General features: G+C 43.7%; 1 protein-coding gene across 1 annotated transcript in view; it reads left to right on the forward strand.

Moving 5' to 3' along the window:
• The window catches only part of KALRN (kalirin RhoGEF kinase), a 730,922-nt gene that overhangs the window by 386,166 nt on the left and 326,280 nt on the right, over positions 1-18,476 (forward strand). The window lies entirely within an intron of this gene.

Below are 18,476 nucleotides of genomic sequence, written 5' to 3' on the forward strand. Positions count from 1 at the left end.
GGGGACATCTGCGGTCTCTGGAAGCAAGGGGGAGAATGGAGAAGAGTCTGTGACTGTGCAGGTTGTGGACTTTCCTGCCTCCTTGTCCTTTGCTCTGCAGTGGGCCACACATCTCAATACTTATGTAACATAAACCCACACAGTCAAATCAGCGGCGCTATGTACTAATTTCAGCCACTCGTAGAACAGAATGCAGTCATTGTACTCCTGGCGAACTAGTGGTTTTTGTTAATGACAGGGATCACGTTTTATTGTAAAAAGAGAATTTGTACAAAGGTGAAACCTTTACAAACTGTCCACGAAGCTCATAAAATACACCTACAATGTGATTTTAAGAGGACTTTGGGGTTTAATGTAGGCAAGAGAATAAAGGAAGATTTAAGAGTCATAATTGGCTCTGCATTTAATTCTTCCCACTAATTTAGTTGCACTGAGTAGAACAATATTGGTAGGTCTGTAAGGTTACTTTTCCCTTTGAGGGCAGAATAGGTTGTGTGTCTTTTCTTTTTAAAAGGCCTCTGTGATTATATATGGTGGTAGTTGGACTAACACAGTTTGAGGGGACAAAGCGGGGAATGATTAGAAAATCATACATAATAGCACCTGGATTAACTCCCAGGATTTTAAGTTCTGCATATGCGTGGTTTAATGCATGGATACCCCATGGAGAAGATATTGTAGAAGTGAAAGGGCAACGTGAAGATGGCAGAGTCCATGAAGCGCTTCCAGTGCATCTGTATGCTGATGAGTCATCACTGAACTAGAGCCTGATTAAGCTACATGTGTTGATGAGTCATTCCGTGCTAGATTCCAGCCAATTCATAAACCAGGTGACTAAGGGCAGATATATAAGCCTCACAGGAGAAACAGCAGCTCAGTATGCTCAATGTCACTTCATGGCTTGGAACTCGCCCGTGCCTGATAGTGGTAATGGACTCTGCGAGCCTTAGCCTGCTCCAGCCTTGCTTTTGCTCCAACTCAGTTCATAGTCCTGCTCCAACCTTTCTTTTTGGTTCAGCTCCGTTCCTAGTCTTGCTCTGGCCTTGCTATTGCTCTGACCTTGTTCTAATCCCACTCTGGACTCCTGACTCCAGTTCTGACCCCTGGCTCCAAGCATTAGGCCTGACTGACATGGCTCCAACCACTAGGCATGACCATCCTCATCACAGTTTCTGATAGTTTGAGCAGCCTGGCCCTGGTCAGCTTTGATGGCCCAGATGGATCTCCTATGTCCACAGGTGCCCTCTACAATTGAAATGAAATCTCCAGGAATCCCCGCCATTGAGATGGCGGAACAAATTTGCACCAGAACCATATGGCCCAGCTACAATGTGAAAATGCCTTCCTACGCTCGCAGGTCCCCAGCAGTCCTGGACCCCCTTGCATCAGCTGCCATGACAGCCCAAGATCTAGGCCCGAAGATCCCACTATCAGAGAGAGAGATTTGATGGGAATCATCAGAAGTTTCAGGGGTTTCTCAATCAGTGTTGCCTACTGTACCTGTTGCAGCTAGTGATATACCTGAATCACCAAACCAAGGTAGGAGTCCTCATCATCTTATTAACAGGTGAAGCTCTGGATTGGGCATGCTACTCCTGGAGCAGGGATATCTAATTCTCAATTACGTTGATGAATTCATTTGTCTTTTTTTGCTCATATTTGATGACCAAACCATGCTTGCTCCACCAAATTTGCCCTGTAGTTACTCAGCCAAGGCCCACATCCCGTCATGGCCTGTGTCACCCATTTCCATTGCCTGGTTGCTGTCATGGCCTGGAACAAAGCAGAAATGGTAAATCTGTGCTATCTATGCTTGAACAATGAGATTAAAGATGAACTGGCCTGGGTTGATCCTCCCACTGCATTCCTCCCCTACATTGAATTGTGTATCTAAATTGACAATCGACTGTTTGAGCAATGCCAGGAAAGAAGGAAGGTATACACTCTGTGACTGCCTAGTCCTGATCTATTCCTGCTGCCCCTCAGGCAATTGCTGGACCCGAACTCATGCAGGTAGACATGACATGAAGGCTCCACTCAGATCAAAAGGAATATCGTTGTCTGAATGGCCTCTGCCTGTACAGTGGGCAACGAGGCCTCTTTGCCACGAAGTGCTCCTTCAAGTCCTGTTCTGTGGCTAGCCTGAGAAAACAGGGCAGGCTCAAATTAGAGGTGACCCAGACAGACAGAATGACAAGGTCATGTTCCCCGGACTTGGTGGAAGCAGTCAATACCAGCTTGCTGTCCTGGGGCCTTGTCATCTATGAGACTGCAAGTCTCTAAGTTGTAATTCAAGACCACCAGGAAACCCTGCAATTTAACCTGATTGACTCACCCCACTTCCCAATAGTGTTTGGCATCCCTTGGCTGTCCCTCCATGATCTGGGCATTTCCTGGAGAGCACAAGAAGTGTGGTTCGGGTTTGATTATTGTCAGCATCAATGCCTAGTTCAACCTGGTGTCGAAGACATTAGATGCAATTTGGACAAGGCCACCATTTTCTGTACACAGCAGGCTCCAAGTGAGAGGAACACTTCAGTGAAAATCTAGTGAAGAATTTTGTCCATCCTGTGTGCCCTTCCATGGCCTCAATCCTGTTTGTCAAAAAAAAAAAAAAAAAAAAAAAAGATGGCACCCTGTACCTCTGCATAAACTATTGAGTGCTGAACAGGTTCAGATAAGGGCTACTAGGATGATCAGAGGAATGGAAAACCTACTTATGAGAGGTGACTCAAAGAGCGTGGCTTGTTTAACCTAACCAAACGAAGGCTGAGGAGAGATATGATTGCTCTCTATAAATACATCAGAGGAGTAAATACCAGCCAGGGAGCAGAGTTATTTAAGTTGAGTGCCACTGTTGACATTAGAACAAATGGCTATAAATTAGTCCTCAACAAGTTTAGGCTTGAAATTAGATGAAGGTTTCTAACCATGAGAGGAGTGAAATTCTGGAACAGACTTCCAAGGGGAACGGTGGAAGCAAAAAACCTAACTTGCTTCAAGACTGAGCTTGATAAATTTATGGAGGGAATACTGTGATGAGACTACCTACAATGGCATGTGGCCCATCTGCGACTGCTAGTAGCAAATACCCCCAAAAGCTGGAGATGAGACACTAGATTGGGAGGGCTCTGAGTTCCTATGGAGAAATCTTTCCTAGGTGTCTGGGTGGTGGGTCTTGCCGACATACTGAGGGTCCAATTGATCACAATATTTGGGATCAGAAAGGAATTTTGCCCTCGGTCAGATTAGCAGAAACCTTGGGGTTTTTTGTCTTCCTCTGCAGCATGGGGCACGGGTCACTTGCACGTTTAAACTAGAGTAAATGGTGGTGGATTCTCTTGTAACTTGAAGTCTTTAAATCGTGATTTGAGGATCAGTAACTCTGCCAGAGATGATGGGTCTGTTACAGGAGTGGGTGGGTTGAGGTTCTGTGGCCTGCTTTATGCTGGAGGTCAGACTAGATGATCTTCTGGCCTTAAAGTCTATGAATCTATAATATCTCAATCAAGAATAAATATCATTTTCCATTGATCAGTGAACTACTGGAGAGGGTCAGCTCAGCTCAAATCGTCACTAAACTTGACATACATGGTACCAGTAACCCAGTTCACATCTGACAGGGCAATGAATGGAAAACTAACTTTTCACACTCAGTATGGACATTCTGATACTTTGTCATGCCTTTTGGTCTCTGTAATGCCCCCGCCACATTCCAGCACTTGGTTAATGATATCTTCAGGAATGTTCTGGACCAGTTTATCATAATCTACCTAGATAACATTCTTATTTTTTCAGAGAACCAAACCTTGGATGATCAGCATGTCCAGTTAGAACTTGAATGTATTTGAGCAAACGGTCTGTATGGGAAGCCTGAGAAATGGGAATTTGATTGCTTCTCTGTGGACTTCTTGGGTTATACCATCTCTCCCCGTGAAATAAGTATGGATCCCAAAAAAATCTCTGTGATTTTTTTGACTTGGGCAGCACCTAAGAGCATCCGGGATATCCAGTGCTTCCTAGGGTTTGCCTTCTATAGACAATTCATAAAAGGGCTCTCACAAGTTATGTTCCTAATTACCCAGCTGCTATGGAAGAACTCCACTTTTTCCTGGACACTGGAAGCCTAACTGGCTTTTGATCATCTGAGGAAAGTGTTTACTTCTGCCCTCATCCACTGAGACCCTTTTGTTGTCGAAACAGATGTCTCTGATTATGTGATCGGGCCAGTGTTATCTTAGTAACATGCGCCCTCAAATGACCTCCACCTATGAGCTTTCTATTCTAGGAAACTGACACCCGAGGAACAAAATTACAAAATCTAAGTTAAGGTGTTACTGGTCATCAAGGCTGCATTACAGGAATGGCACCACAATCTAGAAGGCACATGCTTTCCAGTCCAGGTGTTCACAGATCATAAGAAACTGCCACAGCCCCCAATCAACATCAGATACATTGGTCCCTCTTCTTTTCTAGATTAAACTTCACCCTGACCTACTGTCCTGGAACCTGAAATAGCAAACCTGATGTGCTATCCTGCAAGGGTGAGCACCCAGATAAGGGGGATAACCCTCCTGAACCTACCCCTATACTGAAGCCTTGCCATTTTGTAAATGTTCTGGATAGCATTTATCTTTTGGCCTTCTAAATTCCTCACTGCCCAATGATCCACTTGTGATGACATGGATGTTAGCCAATTCTGACCGAAACTTCTCAGTTAAAAACTAGGTACTCAGGTTTTAAGGCTTACATTTATGTCCCCGACAGACCACCCTGTTTAGCCATACTCTGGCTATGCCATGATTCCCCACTGTGAAGCCACTTCGGGTACTGGAAGACGGTGAAGCTGATCTCTTGCAGTTTTTGGTGGCCAAAAACTGTTCTGATCTATCAAATCTTACATTGCTTCCTGTGAGGCGTATGGCCAGATGAAGACCTCCTCTCTGTTATGGCAAACCTCCAGGTGCTCTGATCCTGCTTCCAACCCTACCCCAACGTTAGGCATCTGTCTCAATGGACCTCATTACTGATCTCCCCACTCTTAGGGTTGCACAGCTATACAGGTCATTGTCAACCTCCTCACCAAAATGTTGCATTTTATGCCTTGCCAGAAGTGATGGCTTATTTATTTTTTGACTACATCTGCAAGCTCCATGGGTTATCAGCTCACATTACGTATGATTGTGGGCCACAATTTGTCTCCCCCTTTTGGACAAAATTGTTCAAATTCCTGGAAGTCACCCTTCTCATTTCCTCTGCTTACCACCTCCAGATGGATGGACAATCAGAATGGGTAAACCAAATTCTAGAACAATATCTCCATTGCTTCATCAACTACCATTAAGATGACTGGTGTTCCGACTTTTACCTTTCGGCAAATTTGCTTACAATAACTCAGATCGCAGATCAACCCACCAAAGTCTCTTCTATTCCAGTTATGGCTTCTACTCCCAATTTCACCAATTTGTACCACCAACCTCCTGTGTCCCTGTGGCCTTTGATTTGGTTCAACACCTCCACCACATTCTAAAGGAATTAAAATCACACTTAAACTCAGCCAAGTAGAGCTACAAACAATATGCTGACCTTCATCGACAGGACCATCCTCCCATGGCAGTCAGAGACAGGGTATGGCTTTCGACTCAACCCTTGGATACCTCTCGACCCTCAAGGAAACTAGACCACCATTACCTTGGCTCATTTTGGATCATTCAACAGATTAAGCCAGTGATCTTCAAGCTTTAGCTACCATGTGCCATGAAGATACATCCAATATTCCATGTTTCCTTGTTAAATAAATATGTGGACAATGTCTTTCCTGGACAACACAAGGACATCCACTCCCCATCATGGTTCAGGGGCAGGACGAATATGTGGTGAGACAGATCCTGGACTCTACATTCCTCCGAGGACAACTAATGTACTTCATGGACGGGGAAGGGTATGACCCAGCCAACCGTTCATGGAAACCAGCTGGTAACATACGTGCACCCGACCTCCTTTGAGAATTCAATTAATTGAACCCTGAAAAGCTGGGTCCAAGGACACTGGGAAAGTGTCATCAGGGTGGGGGATGGGGTTCGTGTAAGGGGATGATGAGTCATCCTTCAACTAGAGCCTGATTAAGCTGAGTCATTTCTGTGCTAGGCTGTAGCCAATCCACAGGCCAGGAGCTGGTCTGGTGACTCAAAGCAGGTATGTAAGTCTCACAGGAGAAACAGCAGCTCAGTCTGCTCAACATCACTTCATGGCTTGGAACTTTCCTGTGCCTGATAGTAACAGATTCCACAAGCTTTAGCCTGCTCCAGCCTTGTTCCTAGACCTGTTCCAGCCATACTATTGTTCAATACCTGTTCCTAGTCCCATTCCAGTCTTGCTCTTACTCCAGCCTTGTTCCAACCCTGCTCTGAACTCCTGCTTCCAGCTGTGACCCGCCTGGCTTCGAGCAATAGGCCTGACTGCCATGGCTCTGAGCAGTAAGCCTGACCACCCCCATCATGGTTTCTGACAGCATACACTTCAGGGAATTGGGTTAGTAGTGGACATGGCCCTCCCTCCATGCTGCTCCTTGACTTTCCCCCCTGGAAGTATGGACAGCTCAGAAGCATTGCTTCCAGTGATTGTGCAGCACCCCCCTCTGTGAAAAGCTATAGAGTGGTGTTAACTGCAGGCGGATTTTTTTTTTTTTTAAATCTGTCAGTTTCTGAGGGGGGAATACGATGTAAAGCAGCCACCTCTGGGTTTCTCCTACTCCAGCCAGCCACTGCTCTCCCAAAGACAGAGTCTTCTGTTCATGTGGAGAGGCACCATCTCAAGAGGAAGGGAATGATGCCTCACAGGCTCTGCTTTCCTGTCTTCAATCTTACTAGCAACTTCATTTTGTCGGGTATTTGCTTTCCTTTCCTCCCTTATATACCTCTCAATGAAGGAGATGCTAATAGTCCCTGTAGAACATTTTTAAGTATTACATCACAAGAACTCATCTCTGTGTCCTAGGGATGACAACTGAGGGCACCCCACAGTTTTATGTTTTAGGGGAGATAATGGTAATATAATTCATTTTGAATGAATAAGTAGAAAGAACAAGTCCACCAGTAAGGTTTAGAGACGGCTGGAGAAATATCAAAGATCATAATCATGGGTCTAATCCTTAGCTGGTGTTTAATTAGTATTGCTCTAGTGACTTAGTTCCACCTCCAAAAATTATCAGCCAGCCAGCTTCGTTATACTGAAGTACACCAGGCCAGATCTCCAGATGGTGTAAATCAAGTACTTCCACTGACTTCAATGATTTGACCCCGTGTATTTAAATATAGAAAAGGGTGATTGGCTGACATTTTCTATGAGATGGAACTAAGAACTCATATTTAGCAATACTGGATCCAGTATTGGCAAGCCTATTATTTTCTAATTAAATAGGCAGAAGTCATGTGGATTGCTGGGTAATCATTTGTCACTGACTCTGAGTGGCTGTATTTTGTGCTTTTTAATACAGAGATTGGGTGTTTATTTTTTCTGGGTTTGAGTGTTTATTTTAAAGCAGGCTATGGCTCTTTTTTAAGGGGAGAAATTGATGTTTTACCAGCGTTTTAATATAATTGTATTCCTTCCGAAGGTCCAGACTGCTAATGTCACAAATGGGTGGACAGAGTGCTGAACAAAGAACAGTCATATTCCATAGATGGCTAATTTAAATGTAGGTGATTAATTAAAATTCTGTATAGGATATTAAGGAATAAATCAGTTAATTTTTGTGAGGTGTTCCAATAATTTATGATTGTGAGTGGAATGGAAGTGCCCACAAATTAATAGGGCAGGCGTAGGGAACACGACTGATTAGAACATTAACCTTTTACCTGTGGATCAAGGCCAGATCCTCAAAGGTTTTTTGGCACCTAAATTCTGTTGATTTCTGGTCACTAGAGAAAATGAGATAAATCCCTGCTGAAACCAATAGTCTGTACATTAACGGTCCACTTGTCTACATTAGCTTGTGCTATTTGTAACTCACTTTCATGAGTACTAAATTTGCTCACAAATTGGCAACTGAAAAAAATGGTGTGGTAGAGGGGAAGCTTGCACTGCTTCAGCCTGTGCTACTTCTGTTCTGTTGGATAGAGGACTTCTGTCTCCAAAGCTGCCATTTGGAGACCTCTGACAAACATTAGGGGCCCAGTCCTGCCCCATATGAGTTTTGCTATTGATTTTAATGGGAGATGGCTCAGGATATGTATTCAGTGGACCAAATTCTGAACTCATTTATCCTGGTGTAAATCTGCAATAAGAAAAGGAAGATACTCCTGTTTTACAGCATTGTAAATTAGATCAGAATTTGGTTCACTGCCTCTTTTAAAATAAAACAAAAGGTTGGAAACAAAATAAAAATGCTCTTAGTTATTACCCTTTGATAAAGACAATCAGTGAGATTATCTTAGTTTTGTTTTTGGTTCTATTCTAAGTAATTAATAATGGCAGGAAAAGCCAGAGGATAAATTCCTTTGTATTTAGATGTATTTTCTCAGCTAGACCTTTACTTGACATTACCCTGCTGTGACAAAGCCAGGGATAGGTGGGAAAAGAAATCTATTTCCAGCAATGGTTTTTAATACAACAAAAGAAAATTTATTTTAATTAAATTGGACTTGGATTGCATTATTAGTCATTAAATAGGATTAGGGTTTATTAAACCTCCTTGATTTTTTTTCTGTTCTGTTTCTTAATATTTGTTCTGTCTTCATCGGTACCATCAGTGATATCATATCCCTCTCAAGGCCTGATGTTTGGCCATAGATCTAGCTGCCTGTGCCAACTTATTCAGGGCCAGGCTGCCACTTAGTGACCCTCCCTTTCTCTTTCTACCTCCCCAGGAGGACAGTGGCTTCTAGGAGTTTCTCCCCCTCCCAAAAAAACACACACAAACTTTGAGCCTTGTGTTACATACACACAAACACACACTTTTTGTAGTTCCCTATACCTTGTACTTTAAGATGATGAAGTATTTATCTTCTGGCAAAAGATTTCACAGGCTGGTTGTTGCATCTATAAAGTTCAACCCAACCAGTAAGTATTCTTATCTCGGGTTGTGTACATTTTGAAAGGCTTTGACAGAACAGATCAAGTTTTGCCACTGTTAAGCAGAATAAAACATTTATAATAAACATTAAATGCAAAATACCCAGGAAAATATATTCTGGAACAAGAACCACTGAGCTAGTATATTATGCATCAAAGTTACAAAAAGTGAAGTTAGCAAAGGAAGGGTTTTTTGAAGTATTTTAAATACACAAGGCCTTGGAATTACCCAACTACAGTAACTCCTCACTTAACGTTGTAGTTATGTTCCTGAAAAATGCGACTTTAATTGAAACAATGTTAAGCGAATCCAATTTCCCCATAAGAATTAATGTAAATGAGGGGGTTAGGTTCCAGGGAAATTTTTTTCACCAGACAAAAGACTATATTATATACACACACACACACACACACACACACACACACACACACACACACACACACAGTATAAATTTTAAACAAACAATTTAATGCTGGTACACAGTGATGATGATTGTGAAGCTTGGTTGAGGTCGAGGAGTCAGAAGGTGAGATATTTCCCTTACTGCTAAATGATGAACTAGCAATTGGCTGAGCCCTCAAGGGTTAACTCTCTCACTCTGCAAGGCAGCAGGAATGGAGGGAGATATGCGCATTTCCCTTAAGTACACTGCCTTGTTAATTAGATCAGCTTGCTGAGACCCCAGCTGCTGCAAGCTCCCTCCGTCCTGAGTCCTGCTCTATGGAAGATGGGGTAAGTGGGGTGCAGGAGCAGGGGGGAGAGGGACACCCTGACATTAGCCCCCCTCTTCCTTCCCTCCCCCCGGGCACAGCAGGATCTCGAGGAGCAGCTCCAAGTCAGAGGGCAGGAGCAGCACATGGCAGTGGGGGGAGGGACACAGCTGAACTGCAGGCAGCTGCTGCACAGGGAACTTAGGGGAGCGGGGAGCTGATGGGGGAGCTGATAGGGGGCTGCTGGTCCACCCTGGTTCCAAGCCCCCACCAGCTAGCTGCAAGGGGCTGCTCTTCCTGCAAGCAGTAGACAAAGCAGGCGGCTGCCAAACGAGGTTAGAAGGGAGCATTACACAACTTTAAACGAGCATGTTCCCTAATCGATCAGCAACGTAACAACGAAACGACATTAACCGGGATGACTTTAAGTGAGGAGTTTCGTCCCGGTTAACGTTGAAGCCAATGAGGCTAGTGATGTGCTTAAAGTTAGGCACATGCTTAAATACCTTGTTGAATCGGGACCTCACTCACAATGTGTTAGAATCCTCTGTACACCACTGAAGTTGTTCTGGGATTATTCCACCCCCAGTGGATTTGCTACTGGATTAATTCAACCACAATTGAATTACTCCAGATTTTCACCTTTGTACCTGAGATCTAAAAACTGGATCTTTATTTTTTTTTAATGTAAAATTGTGTCATTTTATTTTCAATTTGAAGGTAGCCTGGTTTTAGAATCACTGTGGCAACAACAGTGTCTCTTGTAGTTGGCAAAGATTAATGATTAAGCCCCAAACCAGATGATTGCCACAGTCAAGTCACTTCCTCAGTGGGTCATTCCATTTAGGAGAAACTAAACATTGTTAAACGCAGGTCATTGTCAAATGCAGAAGCTAGATTGCCCCGTCATTATTGACAAAACACTGTTCATCTAATTCCTGCTTTTAAAAATCAACAGATTACCCATCTCTTCTGCTTTATCTAGGGTGATAGTGGCGCTCTCTGACTCTGATTGTGTGTGGGTGGCTTCTATGCCCTTCTCAAGACTTTTTCCTTTTAGCGTCACATATTTGTGTCTGAGATGCAGGGCTTGATTCAGAGCTGTGCTCGCTTACCACAGGACTCAGTTTGGCCCTAATATCAAGGATAAATACAATAGATCTATTTCTCCTTCCATTTTATTATTGACTAAAAGGGATAGCCAGTTGTTTGACTACATTTGTGGTTTGTTCCGAAAAATTCTCAAGAGACCAAATAACTGAACTTAGCCATATTTATTGTCTAAAGACAAAGCAGTACACTACAAAAAGGAGATATACATACCCTCATTCCAGGAAATGAATTCTCACAGTATATTCACCTTACACAGAAGGTGTGCTTCAAAGATATGTATTTCAGCTAGTAGTATTTATAGTATGATTTTACAAGCTACAAAACTCTTCATATGTCACTTAAATCCAGCCCACCAATTCGTAACTGTTCCTTAAATTGTTGTTTTGTTCTGTACTTTTCTTATCTGTGTTTTAGATGCTACACTCCAAACCAGCTGGACACAGAGGTACGTCCTATCCTGTGCAAGGACTCCCCATTCCTGTGTCTTAGCTTTGACAGACTTCCTATTTTCTAAGGCCAAAGCTGATTTCAGCTTTGCAAAATATTATGGGATACTTGACATGGGTGAACAGAATTGTGGGAAGAGCATAATACATTCAGGTGACACAACTTCCCAATGCCATGTATATAATTTATATTATATTGATACCATACACACAGTACCTATTAATGTGGTGTGTACCATGGCTAACCTAAATGTATTGGCTAACATTATGTGCCTTGGTGTAAATAAGGAGCAGTCCACTAATATCAGTATATTTACACTGCAGTCTGTGAGAGGAGAATCTGGCCCAAAGAATGTTTTCATCCATTTATTGAGTGTAGTTTTGTTTCATTTCATTGGTGACCTGGGTTTGCTGGCTGATCCAAGGCATTCTGTTCTGTTCTGTTCTGTTCTGTTCTGTTCAGTGCAAAATCAGTGCTTGCCAGGAGAAAAAAAGAATGTGATTTGTGTAGAAAACAAATGAAAATTGTACTCCTTTTTTTCTCCTTTAAAATAAGGGAATTGTAAAAAATCAATTTTTGAGAGTGGTGTTTTCTATTATTTGTGTGTGTGTGTCTCCCCTCCTCCCCCCGCAGCATTTCTGCCAAAGGGTACAGCTGTCCTCAGAAGTGATGCTTTTGTATGGTTCGTGCTCTCCTGCTGTTAACATCCTAACACTGATTCCTAACAAACAGTTCTGAGCCCTGTTTAATATGAATATTAAATGTATACCGATTAGATTGTGACTCAGAGGCTGCACCCATGCAAGGACGCTAGACACCTATCACACCTAGCTTATGCTCTTTTGCAGGCCACCTGGGCCCTGAGGCTGGGTATGTAGGGATAAGCAGGGATACCATCTTATTCCCTTCCATTGTGCAGGTGCTTAGGAAAGGGGTGGGGGAACAAAGGAACCTTGGCTGTACCACTTTACTTGCTAACCAGAGTAGCTGTGCCAACATGGGTGGCGGGGGGTGTTGTAAATTGCTGCAGGGATAGACTACTGGGAAATTAGTACCTTAATGTACTATACCACGAGCAAGGAGGAAGCAGGGGAGGCAGCATTCTGACTCCCAGGTGTGTGTATGAGTCACAATGCTTCCTAGGCTACTCCTAGGCAGTGCCCCTTACACTCTGCCCTCTACTCAGGCCTGTGCCTAAAGTAAGAAACCAACTAGACTTTCACTAATGCAGCACTGTATTTTCTAACAGGCATTCTGAAGTCTGAGTTGAGCCCACAGGATAACCCAGCAGTCTCTATTGGAGACTTCTGTGGCTTTATAAAATGTGCATCAGCACTGTGGTTCTTTAGAATTATTATTGCAGTAGTATCCACATCTGGATCAGGCACCATTGTCAGCGAGAGTTCCTGTCCTGAAGAGCTTGCAGTCTAGATCAAATATCATAGTAATCCTCACTGGCAAGAGATAATTAAAGAAACATTTCGGGGGTTAAATAATTACTTCATGTTTCAAATAATGGCCCTGACAATATCCTATAACTAGTCACCTCATCTGAAACGATTATCATTATTATGATTCATGGCATGTAATATTTTTCTTGGTGATTTTAAAATATATTTGGAATATGGAGGACAGTTATAAAATCAAAAACATAAACTGGAATAAATGTTGAACTCTGCACTTTTGGACAGCACTCTCAAAATATACAAAAAGTCATATGTAGTTCTAAGGAATAATTAAATTATTTGAACTAAATCACTATAATTTTGCTTTTTAGCTATAAATCTGGTCATTCGTTTTCAGCAACAGAATCAGGCATAAGTACTGTGATCTCAATTTAAAAAATCAACATTCAACAGCATTATCACACTGCTATTGGTGATTCTGGAGTCATTTCCTTTTCTCGGCATAAGAAAAACTGTGGTCTCTCCAAGACCACAGACAGATAAATGTTTACAAATGCTGATGGTTTTATTTGAATGATGACCTTTCAAGGTTGTTCTTGTGGCTAAGTCACAGGACTGGGTCTGCTGCAGACTTGGGGCATGATATTCAGAAGTCTGAGCATCTGCATCTCCTACTGTTTTCAGTTGGACTGTGAATGCTCTGCACTGCTGGAAATTAGGCCTCTGATGTATAACCTAAGGCCACCACTCAACTGTCCCATGCCTCAGTTTCCCCCTTTGTACAGTGAGTATAATATTTCCTGTACCTCACAGGCTTGGTGATAGGTTTAATATTTTAATGCTTGTAAGCAGCTGTGAGCTTATCAGATGGAAGGCATTATATATAAGGGTAAAGTATTAATTAATAATAATAATAGTAAAGGATGGCCCACTACTTAGGATTCTAGCCTAGAACTCAGGAGACCTAGGCTCAATTTCCTTCTCTGCCACAGATTTCTTTTGTGGCTTTGGGCAAGTCACTGAGACCCAGACCCTCAAAAATATTTAGGAGCCCAACTCCCATTGAAATCAACCAGCCTTCCCTTAATATTAGTATTTATAAATAATACTTTGTCCTTTATATATAATTAGATTGTGACTCAGGCTCCACACCCATGCAAGGGAGTGAGACATGCCCTCCTTCTGACTCCTCTGTTAGGTCATTGTGTAGGCCTAACTGATTTCAGTGGGAGTTAGGTGCCTAAATGCCTTTGAGGATCTGGCCTTAGGCTCTGTGTACTTCACTTCTCCATCTGTAAAATGGGGGATAATAGCACTTCCCTACTTCACAAGGTTGTTGTGAGGATAAATATATTAAAGATTGCGAGGCATTTAGGTACGATGGTAAGGGGGCCAGATAAGTACCTTAAATAGATGGACTTCGGTTGGTGCAGAATAGGGCCACAAAAGTGTGACCGAGGAAGTCATTATGTTTTAAATAGAAATCTTATTTGACTCATTTCTTTTGGACATTATGGTAGAAATAGGTCCTAAGGAAGAAATTGTATCAGATACTTCATGAAGGGAAGGTGGTCTAGTGAATTTGTTTAGGAAGGGCATTCCAGGCACAGAGGCAGCATAGAAAAAGGATGGAGATAGTTCTGAGGGGAGTAGACAAATAGGGCACTGAGGCGTATATCGTTAGTGAATGATTAATAGATTTTAGCTGAACTGTTCACCTTGTTTTGATTTATGAAGCGGACGTACAACCTCATTATCCTGAGGTGTGATTTTATCTGATCTCACGCGCTAAGTAGTGTTGGACCAGGGCAGCACTTAGAGAGGGGACCTCAAAGGAAACCTCCCAATACTGCAGGAAGTGGTGTGGCAATTCAGCAAATGGCACCCTCCCCTGTAAGTTAGTATTGAATCAATGCCACAGCCTGGCATTAGGGAGCTCTGTGCTGTGTGGATGAGATGCAAAACCAATGTCGTTACTAGTTATGGATTAAATATCCTATGTCCCTTTTTGTAGGAATATCATAATTTATATCAGTGCCCCGATAGGTAAACATATGTTGTCTACTTGTATTCCCCCTACAATTTAAAGTGGGCGTTGTATTTTTCATTTCCTGTCTTAAATTGTTGTACACTATTGATGTGAGTTGCCTAAAAAAGAAGGTATCCCATACCAGAAATGGAAACATTTCAATAGTGATTAAAGCAGCCCCTCTGAATACCGTGTGTAATGCTTCAGGATGAAAAATGCTATATATATATATAGTTTTAAAAATTACTTTTGATGCTGTAAATATGAAAAAGTTGCCCAAAAAATTGAAGCCATTTGTGAGTTTATTGGAAATCACATTTTTACAGCTTACAATTTTCTATTAAAAAAAGAGACTGTGACCTCGTGGGTTGAGATCTTCTAAGTCATGATTTAGCCTGAATCCAATTTTAATAACAAGTTGCAAACCCCTGACAAAAGGGAAGAGGATGTTAATGGAAGTATTAATAGAGTCATAATGACAGCTGTGCTAGCAGGCAACCCTCCAATAATTACTATTATTACAAGTTATATGCAAACAAGACATATCATAGAAAAGCTCTTAGCAGGCCAGGTGTTATGTTACTGTCATATCATTAAAGGAATGTGTTAGGTTCTATAACCTAGGCAAATGGGAACAGAGTAGATCATAAAAGAAAAAGCAGGGATAGGAATTTTGTTTTCAAAATCCCAAGTTCTACTAGTCAATACACAAAATGGCATTTGTGACAACTATACATTGTCTCAGCAGGAGGTAGGGTGCTTCAGTACCCACTTTTCTGAAGTGCTTTGAACTCTGTGGATGAAAATTACTGTGTAAATGCTAAATATTATTATTACAATGTTCTTGCCATTATTGGAAGAAGAGAGGAAAGATGACAGTACATATAAAACTGCAGCTATAGAGGATCTCATTTTAAAGAGGCATTTAGAATATATAATGGAAGGAAAAACTGAAACTCCAGGTGTTATAGATTCTATACAGCTAAATCATGAAATGGCTCCATTTGCCTGAATAAAAGTCACACCTTCTTCCATTTTTTCATTTTTTCAGTTATGTCAGTTTAATCAGTAACAGCTGCTTTCACCAAAGCCACACTTGCCAAATGGTTCCTACACTCAGCCAGTATCTTCTGTCTTGGGCTCTAGGCATCCCTGCTAATGCATGGAGTGATCTTACAAAGCCACAGTGGTCTAGACAATGCTGATAAACCTGCAGTTACTATTTCCCTCCCCACCCCCACGCCTACATGACTGGGGCCCTGCTAATGTGACGTTCTCTGCTTATCCTCCAGTGCCACATCATGTGAAGTATGAAAGTAGGAGCCACTTTGTGCTGGCAGAGCTCTATGGTGATGATAATTTTATCTCTAGGGAAATCAGGATGGTCTCACCCTTTATCATAATGCAGGCTCCAACCTTTCTTGGTTATCAGGAAACCTCCAGCTACTATTCAGTTCTCCATTGACTTCAATGGGAGCTGAAGGGAAACCCCACCTGCAAACAGTACTGATCACCTTGCATAGGGTGACCAGATGTCTCGTTTTTAAAGGGACATTCCTGTATTTAAGCCCTCCTGCAGGTGTCCTGACTTTTTCTTAAAAACGGGCAAATTGTCCTGTATTTTCTGTCTCCCCCCACCCCATCAGTACTGGTGGGTCCTGCTGCTGGCCGGATCCCTGCTCACCAGCTGCCTGCCCACCAGCGGTGAGTGTGGGACGGGGGGTCCAGTGACTGGCAAAGGGAGTGGGTGTGCAAGGCTGGCCACTCCCCCTGCTGGTCCGTCAGTGCAGGGCCCCTGCATGCCGGCTCTTGGCCAGCAGGGTCCCACCCCCTGTCCCGTTTCCGGTCAGCACTTGAGAAAGCCCAAGACCCTTCGGCCCGGAGCGCTGGCCAGGGGGAGCTGAGCCCTGCATGTGCCAAAGCCCCGCACAGTGCTGGCATGGGGAAGCCTCTCTGCCCCTCAGCTAAGCTCTGGAGTGGCGAGGAGGAGGAGCGATTTCTAGCCTGTTCACATCCCGAACCTGCAGGCTCCACAGCAGCCCCCATGGCAGGGGCTTAGAACCCTCTTCATCCCCCACCCCGCCCCGGGTTCTGCCCCCAGGGAGTGCAGGGCTGCTCTGTCCCCATGGCACCCTCTCCTGCTGCCTGCTGAGTCACCTCTCTGGCCGGTTTTGGAGAAGCCCCTGCAGCCAGGTTCCCTGGGCTCTGGTGCACAATGCATCCTTAGTAGGGTTGCCAGGATTGGTTGGATGTATTCCTGGAGGTTTCATCACGTGACATAATCTTTAATTAAAGATTAATCTTTAATTCCTGGAGACTCCAGGGAAATCCTGGAGGGTTGGCAACCCTCATCCTTAGGGATTAACCCCTTCCTGCCTGCACTGTAGCTAGAGGCAGCTGGGTTATGTCAGTGGCCAGCAGCAGCCTGGAGGTGTTAGCTGCCTTTCGGCACTGCGCAGGAGGGAAGGGACAAGCTTCTTCCAGCCACACGGGGAGGGCGGGGGGAGAAAGATAATCTCTACAAAGACACAGGCCAGGTCATCCCTTCCCCCCCTCCCCTGCAGCTGGAAGCAGCCCCGTCCCTTCCCTCCTGCGCAGTGCCGAAAGGCTGCTGCTGGCCACGTTCTGGTGTGAACCCTGGCAGAAATCTGGGGAGGGAGGGCATGTGACCTTGCATGCCCCCCCACGTGTTGCCTCAGGAGGACTTGACACCAGGTACCAGGAGAGATGGGTTGTCCTGGGGACCCAGCCAGGCATGGAGGGTGGAGAGAGTCGGGCAGGGAGGGTCGGGTTGGTCGGTCACCCCCACTGTGTGAGAGATGCCCTGATAACCCTCTCTCGGCTCCTCCTGAGCAATTTAAATTTATCCCTCCCTCCTGTGTTTGGACTTGTTTTAGATTTTGCACGCTGAAGTCTGCTGTTTGTGTGAAGTCAGTCATTGCACAACTAGCACTAGGTTTCAGTTTACACTGGGAGTGTATTGTGGTGGGTTTGGGCCCTTTGGGTGTCACCTGATGTGCTGGGATGCCACTGAGTCAGCCTATTCTGCCATCCTGGGTCCTCTTTACCTGGCCTTGCTGGGTTAGGCTCACAAGCCTCTTCCAGCCAAGTACACAGGCAGGGCCGCACGCAGCTGCACAGAGAGACAGAGATCCGCTCTGGTAAGATTCAGCCTTAGGAGCTTGCCCCAACACTTTGGTGCCCACTCCCTTTAAGAGGTACAAACCCAAAGGTTTTATGAAATTCGCCCCTTCCCTCAATGTGAAGGGAGATATGCACAACTTCTTGCGCCCACCCCCCCCCACGTTAGAAAATACATAAACTGGGTTATGTTATAAACAAGAGATAAGTTTATTAACTACAAAAGGTGAATATAAGAGATAACAGATAAGCAGATTACTGACCAAATAAAGCAAAATACACAAGCTAAGCTCAGTATACTTAAGAAACAGGTTACAAAATGTAATGTCTTACTCTAACTATTATTTTAGGCAGGTTGCAAAGTTTCTGTGGTTCAGAGTTCCAGTTATATTTCTTTTCAGACTGGACCCCTGTCTGGACTCCTCCCCTCCCCCCCGCCTTCACTTCAGGTGGCTTTAGCAGTCTTTCTTGGGCAGACAGGACATGGAGAGGAGGAGTCCCATTTGCCTTCTTCCCCACCCTTAAATAGGATTTACATAAGGCGGGAATCCTTTGTT

Source organism: Emys orbicularis, chromosome 11, assembly GCF_028017835.1.
Source record: "Emys orbicularis isolate rEmyOrb1 chromosome 11, rEmyOrb1.hap1, whole genome shotgun sequence".
Classification (NCBI taxonomy): domain Eukaryota; kingdom Metazoa; phylum Chordata; order Testudines; family Emydidae; genus Emys; species Emys orbicularis.